This window comes from Macaca mulatta, chromosome 12, assembly GCF_049350105.2.
Source record: "Macaca mulatta isolate MMU2019108-1 chromosome 12, T2T-MMU8v2.0, whole genome shotgun sequence".
Lineage (NCBI taxonomy): Eukaryota > Metazoa > Chordata > Mammalia > Primates > Cercopithecidae > Macaca > Macaca mulatta.
In genome coordinates, this window is record NC_133417.1 from 124,899,347 (window position 1) to 124,914,783 (window position 15,437).

Genomic DNA, 15,437 nt, shown 5'->3' on the forward strand with positions numbered 1-15,437 from the left:
AAGGGCTCAGAGCTGGTAGGAAGGTGGGGGTGAGGGGAGCATGGAGGAGGGTGCAAAACCAGACTTTCATTTGCGAGTCCCTAAGCATCCCCTGCCACGCCTCCTCTCTCACTGCATGCCCATTGCGTGTTCTTGTCTGTCTCCTTCTAGGCTGTGAGATGGGCAGAGACCTGGCCTGAGTCTCCTTTGTACTCCTAATGCCTCCTACAGTGCCTGGTCACAGGGGTGCATGGAGGGCAAGGGGGTGAGCTGGTGGCAGAGAAAGAAGGACCAAGAGGTCGCAGACTCCACCACATTTAGATCCAGTGAGCAGTGCGTGCTCGTCTGTGATAACTGGTTATCGGAAGAGAGACCATAGCGGTCCTTGCGCTCTAGGGCCACCAGGGAGCTCGTGCAGCTTTTCCAGGCTTGGGAGAGAGCAGGTGGGTCGGGGGAGCTTAGGAAGGAGACATTCTCAGGAAGTGGTGTCTCTTCCAGGGACATCCTGCCTAGACTGTAAGGCCTAGAGCAGCTGGTCAGGATATCAGGCTCTTGAGATAGGTGGAATTTTCCCACGAATGTGGCCTACACAGCAAACAACATTTTAAACTTAATTTTTAAAATTATTTTTATTTCAGTAGGTTTTGGGGAACAGATGGTGTTTGGTTACATGGATAACTTCTTGAGTGGTGATTCCTGAGCTTTTGGTACACCTGTCACCCGAGCAATATACACTGTACCCAATCAGCAAACAACGTTTTAAAATAACCAAGTTGTGTCAACAAATACAAAGCAGCAAGTCCTCAAAACTACTGAAAAGAGCCCAGAACTGGGGAACGTTTCTCTGAGATCAAAGGAGTCCCCAGGCAGTGTTTCCCCAAGTGGGGAAGAATACCAGTAGTGGTGCGTGAGACGATTGTAGATGGGGTTTTGATAGTTTAGCTGTCACAGTTATATATTTTCATGTGTTTTAGAAAAAAACATAATGAGTACTTGAGCCCCATAATTTTGCAGACAGTATTGTGTAGGATAAGTCTAAATACATATGTTAAAAATAGTGAATTGATTTAAAGGAAAAGTACTAAGTTTATAACTGCACAGTTAGTAGGCATATGATATGGTTTGGATCTGTGTTCCTGCCCAAATCTCATGTTGAATTGCAATCCCCAGTGTTGGAGGTGGGGGCTGGTGAGAGGTTATTGGATGATGGCAGCGGATTGCCCCTTGGTGCTCTTGCGATAGTGAGTGAGGTTTCATGAGATCTGGTCATTTAAAAGTTTGTTGTACCTCCCTTCTCTCTCTTGCCCCTGCTCTGGCCATGTAAGACATGTCTGCTTCTCCTTCACCTTCTACTATGGCTGTAAGTTTCCTGAGGCCTCCCTGGAAGCAGAGCCTCTGTGTTTCCTGTAACAACCTGCAGAATCGTGAGCCAATTAAACCTCTTTTCTTTAGAGATTACCCAGTTCCAGGTATTTCTTTTTTTTTTTTTTTTTTTTTTTTTTGAGACGGAGTCTTACTTTGTCACCCAGGCTGGAGTGCAGTGGTGTGATCTCAGCTCACTGCAACCTCTGCCTCCTGGGTTCAAGCAATTCTCGTGTCTCAGCCTCCCGAGTAGCTGGGATTACAGGTACGTGCCACCATGCCTGGCTAATTTTTGTATTTTTAGTAAAGATGGGGTTTTGCTGTGATGGCCAGGCTGGTTTTGAACTCCTGACCTCAGGTGATCCATCCACCTTGGCCTCCCAAAGTGCTAGGATTATAGGCATGAGCCACTGCACCTGGCCCCAGTTTCAGGTATTTCTTTATAGCAGTGCAAGAATGGACTAATGGAGCATACACAGCAAGAAATTGTGACAATGCCAGGGAAAGGACTAAAATATCAGAAATCATTGCTTCAAGCCAGAGGATCTTAACTTTGGCTAAGCACTGGAATCACCTGGAGTGTTTCAAAACATATCAGTGTCTGAACCTCATCTCTACAGGTTCACACTGGTATTAAATTAAATTAATTAATTTTTATTTTTTGTAGAAATAGGGTCTCACTATGTTGTCCAGGCTGGTCTTGAACTGAGCTCAACTGATTCTCCAGCCTTGGCCCCCCAAAGTACAGGGATTACAGGTGTGAGCCACCGTGTCAGGCTCACACTGGTATTTTATTTAACATTCCCCTCCCCCTGCCTTTCCCTCAAAACCCCAGAGATTCTAATATGGAGTCAGGGTTTGAGAACCATTGTCCTAAACCAATATATTCTTTCCTATGGTTGATTTCCACCACGATTTCCACTGTGGTTGAAAGTTATTTCTTATTATTGCTTCTCCTTGATATGGAAATGCAAATACACAGTATGCATATTTATTTTAGAAAGTAAGCTTGAGGGCAGGACCCATGCCTATTTCTATTCTGTTTATCAACCAACAGAAAGGGCTGCACAGAAATGCATGGATTTAGGGAGGGGAACAACACACACCAGGGCCTGTCAGGTTGGTGGTGGGTGAGGGGAGGAAAAGCATCAGGACAAATAGCTAATGCATTAGGTGACGGGTTGATAGGTGCAGCAAACCACCATGACACACGTATACCTATGTAACAGACCTGCACGTTCTGCACATGTATTCTGAAACTTAAAGTTAAAAAAAAAAAAGAAAGGGCCGCACATAGCACATTCTAATGTTTAGGCTGCTTGGTTGGGGCTGTGATCTGTGAGCACCTCTCTTGCTTTGCTGGCTTTGCTGCTGTTGATGGCATTGCAGTTGGGTGGCCAGAACATGGGGACTGGCAGTTGGGAATCCTTGGTTCTGGCCTCACTCAGTCACTAACTGGACTTTGGCTAAGTTGCCTCATCTTTCTGAGAGATTAGGAATTTGGCTCCAGCACCTCCTTCATAGACTTTGTTCTTTCAACAGACCCTGATCACTGCAGTGCTTGCTCAGGAAGCAGGGGGTTCAGGAGGGGGGAAGCAGTGGCTGTAGTGCTATAGGAACCCCCAAATAATCTCTCAGCAGAATTACTAGGCTTAGGAACTTTCTCCTTTAGTTTCGCCAGGTCAAAAGGTACGTAGATCCTGGGGGAGTCCATTTTTGCATTCCTAGGGGAATCAGGAACTCAGAGACCACAGAGGGTAGGATGGGTAGGGTGAGGGGTAGGGGTGAGCAGTGACTTGGAGAATGATCTCGGGATGTTGGACAAAGCTGTGAGAGATCACCAGGATTCAATTAGGTGACGTTTAAACATCTGTAAGAGGTGTGTGGTCCTATGAGATAAGAAGCACGTGAAAACGATGCAGGATTCTGTAGAGATAGATGGACAAATATATAGTTATAAGCCTTAAGGGTCACATAAATACACAGTCAGGTATAGAACCTGGATAGGGAGTTATGGACTCTACTCTGCCTTGACCGTTAGTAACTGATCACTTGTAATCAAGGAACTAGTCTACTCAGCCACCTCCATCTTTAAGTTAGAAAGTTAGAAACTGGAAATAGGGCTTGATAGGTCCATAGAGTCAGCAGCTAGGATGCAGTTAGCATCCTACCCAGAATCTCTGGTTGATTAGCAACCTCAGGTGGCTGAGAAGGGAATACCTCTCTTGTGGGTAGACATTTTAGTAGCCCTGGGAAAATTTATTTTCATTTCATTTAATTTTTTTAGCCCTGGGAAAATTTAAAATTAAGCACACAAATGTTTAAGGGAATCAAAACTATAGTTTTCATATTTTCAAGTTAAAGAATTTGTACACATATAATATTTGTGTAGGCATAATTTTGGAGAATTTGGCCTATTGGAATATTAGACCACCTTCAATATTTCATTTTAATGTATGTACTTGAATAATTGATTGAAATTTGTGATAAGTTGAAACATTTCCAAGTTTACATATAGTTTGGACATGTAAGAGAATTTAAGATTCACTCTGTCTTGTATGCTGAATTTATTAAGTCTGTAAGAATTACTTTTGTACTTGGGAAGGTTTGTCAGTCAGATGAAGTATTTAAAAAGGAATTGAATTTATTAAATTTATTAAATGCCATTTAAAATGTTAAAGATGTTTAATTAACTAAGTGTGTAAATGGGGCTAAGCATTAATCAAGACCCTCTCAAAGTGATTGTTAATATTTGCTAGACTTATAAATAGGATAATAAGATTCCTAAGGTGATTTTAAAAGCGTAAGGAAGAGCTATAAATTTCTAAATCTATAAATTTAATAAATTGAATACTAATTTTCAAAACCTAAGTAAATCTCAGAGTGGTCTTTTCAGTGCACAAAATCCACCCTCAAGGACATAAAAGACTTTCCTAACCAGTGAGTCTCCAGCAGTGCAGGGGGAGAGAGCGGAAGTGGGAAAGGGAGAAAGGAAAGTAAGATTTTAGTGTCATTGGATTGTCTTGTTCCCAAGGTCAGGCTAGATGGTATATTCTGCACCATGCCAAATTGCTCATCTCACAGGAGACTATAATTAAACACACGTTCACTGTGTGGGGGATCAGAATTGCTGAGGAGGGTATTTGGCAACTGAGGAAGCAGGTTAAGTCGTGATGGCTTTGGGGTCTTAGCAGTCCCTCTCAGTAAGCCCTTCTAAGTTACATTCTGCTGTTCCGTTTGCTGTTAATTATTCCTCAGATAATTTCCCCTGAGCAAGAATAAGGACATTCTGTGGTAGAGGCTGAGGTTTTTTGTTTCCCAGGGGGTTTGCTGCTGAGAGCCAGTGGGAATGTGTATCAGTTAAAATTCTTATTTGCACCAAACAAAGCCAGCTCCAGCTGATTTAGGCAGAAACAGAGCTGTTGAAAAGCCATTCACAGAATCACTGGGAAGGTAGGAGACTCCAACTGAAAAGCAGTGTTGGTCAGAACCATGGTCACAGACATGCCACAGAAAACAGCCGGTGGCAATGTGGCTGTTGCTGTGGAACATGAGATGCCACAGTTGAGCCCCTGGTGGGGGATATCACCCCTGGAATGGCCACCAGGAGGATTCTGCACTGTCCCTCTTCTCTGCATCCATCACTCCTACCTGCATCCATCACAAGGTTTCAGACGAATGTGCCTGACTGACTTATATCATGTGTCTGTGTCCAAGTTGTAGAAGGCTGGGAAAGAGGTTTGTGGCATTTCAGCTTCTGTGGTGGGAGGCAGCTCTGGCTCTGACACTCAGTAGCGATGTGTTGGAGCTAGTTTACAAGAGCTGTTTGTAAAAATTTCAGGGACTTGTGAACTGGTGGTTAAACATAGTCATTATTAAAAAGTAAATTATAGTAGATATACTGTCTCTATTCCTCTTGCAAAGTATAAAAGAAATATAAGACTCTGAATGGAGGCAAGAAGAAGGCAGCCCAGCTAGGGACGTTGGGACCCAAAGAATAATACATTACTGAGTTCCTTGTATTTTCTTTTTGTGTCATATATCCCAGACTTGGAGCTGAAGAAACTGGCAATGCAGAAATGTCAATAGGTGTAGGCAGAAAAGCCCCAACCAAAGTCTGCTCTCTTTGGTCAAAGGAGTAGGAAAGAAGAAACAGAGCAAGATAGAAAACTTTCAGACACTAACGGCCAAACGCAGCAGAAAAATCTGTGATCGCCCCATCCCGACTCAGGCCAACAAAGGCTAAATTGGCGGCTTATACTTCCAACCTTAAGAAACTGTCAAGGCAGCTCAATACTCATGATGGAGTGATGTCATAGGAGAAGTAGAACCTGGACTTTCAGCCCCACCTTGCAGTAATAAGGCACCCTTCCTCCTTCCCACTGGATGGTGCCAGAGGATGCTTAGTGGGGAGTCAGAACCTTTGTATCACTCAGCAGTAAGAGACAGAGAGGGACACTTATAATGGTAAAATAGTCAATTCACCAAGAAGACATATCAATCCTAAATGTACATGTACCAAACAACAGAGCTGCAAAATAGGAGAAGCAAGAACCAATTGAACTGAAAGGAGAAACAGACAAATCCCAATTGTAACTGGAGACTTCAACACCCCTCTCTCAACAATTTCTAGAACAATCGATAGCTAAAGTCAGCAAGGATATAGAAGAACTCAACATCAACTGAGAGAAAGATTTAACTGACATTTATAGAACACTAAGGCTAAACCGTCAGAATACACATTCTTTTTGCGTGGTCATGGAACATATTCCAAGATAAACCCTATTTTGGGCTATAAAACAAATTGCAACAAACTTAAGAGAATTAAAATAATATAGAGTTTTCTGACCACAATGGAATTAAGCTAGAATAACAGAAAAATAATAGGAAAATCTCTAAACACTTGGAAACTAAACAACGTATTTTAAGTAATTAATGAGTCAAAAAGGAAAACTCAAGGAAAATTTAAAAAATTATTGAACTAAACGAAAACTAAAATATAACACATCAAAATTTGTGGGACACAGCCAAAGCAATGCTGAGAGGGAAATAATATATGCATTAAATGTGTACATTAGAAAAGAGGAGAAGTTTCAAACTAATAATCTAAGCTCCTACCTCAAGAACCTAGAAAAGATAAGCAAACTAAACCCAAAGTGAATGGAAGGAAGGAAATAATAAAGATAAGAGTAGATACGAGCAAAATTGAAAACAGAAAAACAATAGAGAAAATCAATGAAACCAAGAATATGTTCTTTGAAAAAGTCAATAAAATTGACAAATCTCTAGCAAGACTGACGAAAAGGCAGACACACATTGCCAATATCAAGAATGAAACAGGCTGGGTGTGGTGGCTCATGCCTGTAATCCCAGCACTTTGGGAGGCCGAGGCAGGTGGATCACCTGAGGTCAGGAGTTCGAGACCAGCCTGGCCAAGTGGTGAAATCCCATCTCTACTAAAAATACAAAAATTAGCTGGGTGTGGTAGTGCATGCCTGTAATCTCAGCTACTGGGGAGGCTGAGGCACGATAATTGCTTGAATCCGGGACACAGAGGTTTCAGTGACAGAGCGAGACTCCGTCTCAAAAAAAAAAAAAAAGAAATGAGTGAGATATCACTGAAGACCTTGCATACATCAAAAGACTAATAGTGAATACTATGAACAAGTTTGCACACATAAATTTGGCAACCCAGATGAAATAGACCATTTCTTAAAAAAACACAAATGACCACAACTCACTCTATGAAAGAGTTAATTTGAAGCTGGGCACCATGGCTTGTGCCTGTAATCCCTGCTGCTCAGGAGGCTGAGGTGGGAGGATCACTGCAGTCTAGGAGTTTAAGGCTGCAGTGAGCTGTGATCAAGCCACTGCACTCTAGTCTGGGTGACAGAGTGAGACCCCATCTCTTAAAAAAAAGAGACAATTTGAATAGCCCTGTAAAGATTAAGAAAGCTGATTTCTTACTTTAAAACTCCTCCTTACCACCCCTGCCCCCAAATTTCCAGGCCAAGATGGTTTGACTAAAGAATTTTACTAAATATTTAAATAAGAATTGCTACCAATTTTATACAACCTCTTCCAGAAATAGAAGAGGAGGGATTACTTCCTAATGAAATTTATGAAGCTAGTATTCCTCTGATATCAAGACCAGACAAAAATAATCCCTCAAAAAGAAATCTAAAGACTAGCATCTCTCCTGAATACAGATGCAAGAAATCTTTAACAAAATATTAGCAAGTATAATTCATCAATATAGAAAAATTATATATCATGATCATGTGGAATTTATTAGCAATGAAAAGCTGTTTCAGTATTTAAAAATCAATTACTGTAATCCACCATGTTAACAAGTTAAAAAAAATCACATCATCCTATCAATTGACGCAGAAAATGCGTCTGACAAAATTCAACACCCTTTTATGTTAATAACTCTTAGGAAAATAGAAGTGTAGGGGGGTTTCCTCAACTTGATAAGGGGTGTCTACACAAAATCTACAGCTAATATTGTACTTAATGGTGAGAGATTGATTGCACTTCCCCTAAGGTTGGGAACAAGGTAAGGATATCCTCTCTTACCACTCTTATTCAATTCAGTGCTGGAAGTTTTAGCTAGTGCAACAGGCAAGAAAAAGAAACAAAAGATATACAGGTCAGAAAAAAAATTGTCCCTGTTTGCAGATAACATAACTATCTACATAGAAAATCCTAAGAAATCTATAAAAATGAAAACAAAACAAAAAAACTTTTGGAACAAGTGATTTAGTTCAAGATGAATCATAGGATACAAGATAAATATACAGAAATCAATTGCATTTCTATATATTAGCAGTAAACACATGTATACCAAAATTAATAGTACAATACCATATGCAGCCCACTCAAGAAATGAAATACTTTTTTATAAATCTAATAAAAATTTACAGAATCTATATGCTGAAAACTTCTGCATTACTCTATTTTGTGTTGCTATGAAGAAATACCTGAAACTGGATAATTTATAAAGAAAAGAGATTTGTTTGGCTCATGATGCTGCAGGCTGTGCAAGAAGCATGGTGCCAGCATCTGCTTCTGGTGAAGCCCTCAGGTACCTCACAATCATAGTGGAAGGTGAGGGAGGAGCAGGTGTGTCATATGGTGAGAGAGAAAGCAAGGGGGTGGGGAAGTGCCACACTGTTTAAAAACCAGATCTTGTGGTAACAAAGTGAGAACTCACTCATTACCATGAGGATGGCACCAACCCATTCTTGAGGTATCCACCCCCAGGACCCAAACATCTCCCACTAAGCCCCACCTCTAACATTGAGGTGACATGAGATTTGAAGAGGACAAATATCCAAACTATATCAACTACTCAAGGTTGATGAAAGAAATCAATGAAGATCTAAATAAATGGAGAGGTATACTATGTTCATGGATTGGAAGATTCAGCATTGTAAAGTTGTCAATTTGTCCTAAACTGATATATAGGTTTAATGCAATTTTTATTGAAATCTAAGCAAAGCTTTTTTTTAGATATAGACAAAATTATTTTAGAATTTATATGGAAAGGCATAGAAACCAGAATAGCTAAAATAATTTTGTAAAAGGAGAATAAAGTGGGATGAATCAGTCTACCTGATTTTAAGACTTATTGTATAGCTACAATAATCAAGACTGTGTGGTATTGGTGGAGGGATAATGCGAAGACTGATAGAACAAAATTTGAAAACCTAGAAATAGACCAACATAAATATACTCAACCAATTTTTGACAAAAGGTGCAAAAGTAATTCATTGGAGAAAAAATATCCTTTTCAACAAATGATAATGTACCAGAAGAACATCCACTGGTAAACACAAACAAAACTCTGATGCAAGTCTCATACCTTATACAATAATTAACTCAAAATACATCATAGAATTAAATGTAAAACTTGAAACTATAAACATTTTTAGAAGAAAATAGGATAACATGTTTGGGATTAGGGTTAGGCAAAGAGTTCTTTGACTTGACAACAAAAGCATAAAAGGAAAAAAAAATTGATTAAATAGACTTTACTAAAATTTTAAAATTTTGTGCCGCAAAAGACCTTGTTAAGAGGATGAAAAAACAAAGTACAGAGTGGGAAAAAATATTTGCAAACCACATATCTAATAAAGGACTAGTGTCTTGACTATATAAAGAATTCCTCAGGGCCAGGTATGGTGGCTCACTCCTGTAATCCTAGCATTTTGAGAGGCTGAGGCAGGCGGATTACATGGTCAGGAGATTGAGACCATCCTGACTAACACAGTGAAACCCCATCTTTACCTAAAATTCAAAAAATTAGCCTGGTGTGGTGGCATGTGCCTGTAATCCTAGCTACTTGAGAGGCTGAGGCAGGAGAATCGCTTGAATCCGGTAGGCAGATGTTGCAGTCAGCTAAGATCATGCGACTACACTCCAGCCTGGGTAACAGAGTGAGAGTCTGTCTCAAAAAAAAAAAACTTCTCAAACTCAACATCAAAAAACCAAATAATCCACTTAAAAAATGGGCAAAAGACACGAAGAGAAATTTTACTAAAGAGAATATGCAATAGCAAATAAGCACATGAGAAGGTGTTCAACCTTATTAGCTATTAGGGAAATGCAAATTAAAACCATAATAAGGTGTCACCGTACACCTATCAGGATGTCAGAGAGAGAGAGAGAGAGACAGAGAGAGAGAAAGAGAGACAGAGAAACATGAAAAATAGTGATATCATCAAATGCTGGCCAGGATGTGGAGAAACTGGATTACTCATACATTACTGGTGGAAAGGTAAAATGGGACAACCACTCTGGAAAACAGTTTGGCAGTTTCTTAAAAACCTAAACATACAACTACCATATGACTCAGCAATTGCTCTCTTGGGCATTTATCACAAAGAAATGAAGACTTATATTCACACAATAAACTAAACAAATTTTATAGCAGTTTTATTTGCAATAGCCAAAAACTGAGACAATGCAGATGTCCTTTAATGGGTGAATGGTTAATGGTGCAGTGATACAGAATAAACTTTTGACACACACAACACAGTAAACTGTGTATCTCAAGAGAATAACATTGAGTTGAAAAAGCCAATCTCAAAAGGTTACACACTGTATGATTCCATTTATACAATATTCTTATAGTGACAACGTTGTAGAAATAGAGAACAGGTTAGTGGTTTCCAGAGGTTAGGGAGGGGACAGCTATAAAAAAGCAACTTGGGGGATCATTATTGTGATTGAAATGTTCTTTAATTTTGCCCTGTCCATGTCAATATTCTGGTTGTGACACTAATTCAATAAAATGTATAATTAAAAAATACATTATATTCAAACACAGGCAAATACATTATATTAAAAATAAAGGTACTAAATACTCAAAATTCATGACTTCCCAATTATTTTGTTACTTTTACTATTGCCTATATTCTGGAAGTTATTTATGTCTGTTATATCTGTATATGGTGGAAATATTCTATAGTGATGTGCTATAGCACATTTCTTCCCAATTCAGTGACATCACACTAATAGCTTGCAATTGGCCATTGTGGGAATATTTACACCAGAAAAATCAGCAGACACTATAAATTAGGTCCTCCCCTCCTTTTTTTCATAGATGGTTGTTAAACTTTTACCAGGACTGCTTTTAAGGTAGGGAATTTCTCATACATAGGAAGTGGGTTTAGATACTAGATGACTCCACCTCCCAAATAGCAAATGTCAATAAAAAAATGGATAATGTCTCAGATCAGTTATAGAGGAGGAAAAAGCTAGTTCTTCCTAGGGGGATTTCCTCTCTACCTCATTGCTTCCCTCATTTTACAGAAGGTTGTTGTGGACTGTGATTGAAGTAGATGCTGGAGGAATGGAATCCTCATTTTTTTAATCTCATTTCTTTAATCTCATTTCTTTAATATCCAGCATAGAAATGGCAGGATGGTAAAACTACAAAAATGCAGTTTTATGAATGCTCAGATCCCTTTTACACTTTTCCCTAGGCACTGCCATTTCTAATCTCTCTCCATCAAAGTCAGATCCTTTTGTTAGCTTCTCGATCTAGGGACCATGTAGCTAGTTATTAGCTTTGCTCTTCTGCAAGCTTTTCCATCCCTTGTGTGTCTAATTGGCCATAAATGAGATGGAAGCAGGAAGAGATGGGCCTGTGGATCTGATGAATCATCCTATCCTATATTACAGTTATGGTGAAAGGTCCAAAGGTCAGGTCTGTATAGACAAGGGGATACATGGTCATTGGTTATAAGGAGTTCTCTTCACCCACTAGAGTTGCGAAACTGGCACTGGCAGCATCTGTGGTCCTTGCCTCACAGAGAGGGAGGACCTCTATATAGCCAGAGTGTGGCCAACACAGAACTGGGCAGAGATAAGAGACAGACAGACAGACAGACAGACAGACAGACAGACAGACAGTCTTTTTTGGGCTGAGTCCCTGGGAGCCTTTGAGTTCCTGGTCCCTGCAGGTTGTCCTCCTTAGCTAAATTCCATTTTCGGTTTAGGCAAATTCTAGTTGAGTTCTTTGGCGCTTGCAGCTGAAAAAATTCCAGATAAACACACTCCTTACAGAGCACCCCTCATCTGTAGAGTCTCTCTTTTCTCCTCTGGCTCCGCTCTGGAAACTAGAAATGTGATCTAAAACTTCCAGTCTCAACCTAAAACCATGGGACACCGCCTTTCCACCTAGAGATTTGGTTAACTTTGAAAGACAGGCTTCGAGGTCCCCTGAGAAGGCGGCCTTTCTCCTCTGTGCTGCATCCAGCCACAGAGTTGAGTCAGAGGCAGGGAAACAGCATGATTCTGCTGTTTTACAGCCTGAAAGAAACATTTGGACAGGAATGCACTTTTTTCTTTTTCAGAATACAAGAAACCTCCAAAAATCAAGCCGAATGGTTTTGAGAAACATTTAGTGGCGGTAAACGGATTGGGTGCTAAGACATCTCCATCTTTGGTTCCCATAGTCCCTGATTTATTTTGGCATTGGAGTGTTTGTAGCACTACCATTCAGCCACATGTTAATTTTTTTGTCTATGCAAGGGTGTAAACTGCATATGGTTTATTTCAATTAGCTTAATTGTTTTTGGTATTTAATAGCTAATTGTCTTAATTAGCTTCCAAAGCACAACAATGCTGAGAACGGTAATGACTACATCTTATCCATATGGTTACAGAAGACAGATGACTCAATTTCCCATCCTCAGGCTGTGTGAGTCCCAGGAGGACGGGGCAGATGTGCAGGGAAGAAGATGGAAGTCCTCGAGAGAGCTGGCCTGGCCTTGAATGCAAAAACCTGAATATTAAGAATAAATGAGGAGGTGATGGACAGGGAAATAAAGCAGGAGAATGAAGGATTTATGGAGGAGTCAAGTCATCTATTTTCTTAATGTAGATACCATGCAGTGATGCTGGGTGAATAATAATAAGAATAACAACACATTTCACAGTGCCAGCAGGCTATATTGGCTCTGATCTGAAGAGGCAATGTTTGAAGACCAAACTGTGGGACACTGAGAGTGAGAAATGCCCTGTGGTGCAATCAGTCTTAGGAAGAGCTGGTACCAGTCAAAGTCTGGGTGACATTTCTCTGGCAAATCTGGATCAGAAGTAGTTCATAGCTAGTGCCTGGCATGTATTGGGAGCTTAATATATGCTTTAATCAGCATCTGTCAGGAAATCCTATGGGCTCAACCTTCAAAATCTATCTCTAACCAGACACTTAGCATTGCCTTTACTGCTGCATCCTGGTCTGATCCACCGCTGTCTTTCACCTAGCTGCCTCTCCCAGCCTCCCAACTGGTCTCTTTCCATCTCCCCTCAGCCCCTCTGTGTTTACTTTCAAACCATAGCTAAAGGAATCCTTTAAAAGCAGAAATCATATCATATCCCTGCTCTTCTCAGAACCTTCCAATGGCTCCCATCTCACTTGGGATAAAAGCCAGAGTCCTTGCAATGACCAACAAAGTCCTTCTCCATCCTGTTGTGCCTATCTGAGTTCATCTCCCACTAACCCTCAGCCCCCTCCATTGTGCCACACTTCACCTGTTCATGCTTTAGGGCTGCACTGCTTGATTCATTTCCACTAGCCAAGTGCAGCTACTTATATTCAACTAAAATAAAAGTTGAGGCTGGGCGTGGTGGCTCACCTCTGTAATTCCAGCACTTTGGGAGGCCAAGGCAGGTGGATCACGAGGTCAAGAGATCGAGACCATCCTGGCCAACATGGTGAAACCCTGTCTTTTGTATTTTGTACTAAAAATACAAAAATTAGCCAGGCGTGATGGCGCATGCCTGTAATCCCAGCTACTCAGGAGGTTGAGGCAGGAGAATTGCTTGAACCCAGGAGGCAGAGGTTGCAGTGAGCTGAAATCATGCCATTGCACTCCAGCCTGGGCAACAGAGCAAAACTCCATCTGAAAAAAAAAAAAGAGAAAGAAAAAGAAAAAGTTGAAGGCTGGGTGTGGTAGCTCACGCCTGTAATCCCAGCATTTTGGGAGGCCAAGGTGAGAGGATTGGTTGAGCCCAGGAGTTTGAGACCAACCTGGGCAACTGTATTAGTCAATTTTCACACTACTATAGAGAACTACCTGAGGCTGGTTAATTTATGAAGGAAAGAGATTTAATTGACTCACAGTTCTGCATGGCTGGGGAGGCCTCAGGAAATTTACAATCACAGTGGAAGGCAAAGGAGAAGCAAGCACCTTCTTTACAAAGTGGCAGGAAAAAGAGAGTGGGGGGGGAACTGCCAAACACTTTAAACCATCAGATCTTGTGAGAACTCACTCACTATCATGAGAACAGCATGGGGGAAACGGCCCCCATGATCCGATCACCTCCCACCAGGTCCCTCTCTTGACACATGGAGATTACAATTCGAGATGAGATTTGGGTGGGGACACAGAGCCAAATCATATCAGCAAGACCCTGTCTCTACAAAAAATTTAAGAGACAGGGTCTTGCTGATATGTGGTGGTGTGTGCCTGTGGTCCTAGCTACTGTGAGTCAATTAAACCTCTTTCCCTCAAAAAGGTAGGAGGGCAGGCTGAGGTGAGAGGATTGCTTGAGCCCAGTAATTCGAGGTTGCAGTGAGCCATGATCATGCCACTGCATTCTAGCCTTTCTCAAAAAAAAGAAGGAAGGAAGGAAGGAAAGAAAGAAAGAAAGAAAGAAAGAAAGAAAGAAAGAAAGAAAGTAAGTAAGTTGAGTCCCTCAGTTGCACTAGTCATGTTTCAAGTGCTCAGTTGCCATAGGTGGCCTGTAGCTATTGTATTGCACAGCACAGGTAGACAACATCATTTCGGAAAGCTCCATTGCGCAGTGCTGCCTTAAGGACTTTAAACTGTCTGGAGAGCTCTTTCCAAAGATATCCTCTTGGCAAACTCCCTCAGCTCCTGAATCTTGGCTCAAATGTCACCGTTTCCATGAGGCCACACTGACCACTCAATTTAAAATCTCAACCCACAGCCCAGCTCCCCATTGCAAGCATTCCTGCTCCCTTGCTCTGCTCACTTTTTTCTACAGCACTTAACACCTTATAGTGTCTTATAAAATATAATCATTTATCACACTCCCTGTTTACTATCAGGCTCCCCCCATGAAAATGTATTCTCCACTAACTGAGGGTATTTTGGGTCAATTTTGTCCACTGTTGTATCCCCAACACCTAGAACAGTTCCTGGCACAGAGTGGGCACTCACCAAATAATGTCAGAAGAGTTAGTTAATGGATCAACACATTTATTGGGCACCTGCTATCTTCCAAGCGCTTTGCTAGACACCGGGTATTGCAGAAAATCAGGAGGGCAAGAGAGACCTCAGGGTACACAGGAGGATCTTTTATTGAGTGCACTCAGACCCAGCAGACCCAACGTCCAAAGACTGGGCCCCAAACAAAGACAAGGTTTTGCTTACATACCTACTTGTAGGTGGCATGAACACGAATGTACAGAGGCAAGATAAAGGCCGTTAATCAAACTAAGGCAGGCTCATAACTCAGGTTTAGTATACTCCTCACTATGAAGCCCAGATGGTCATCTGGTTAGTTCAAAGGAGTTTCACAAAGACTCATCTTGCGACTCCCACCGTGGCGTCTAG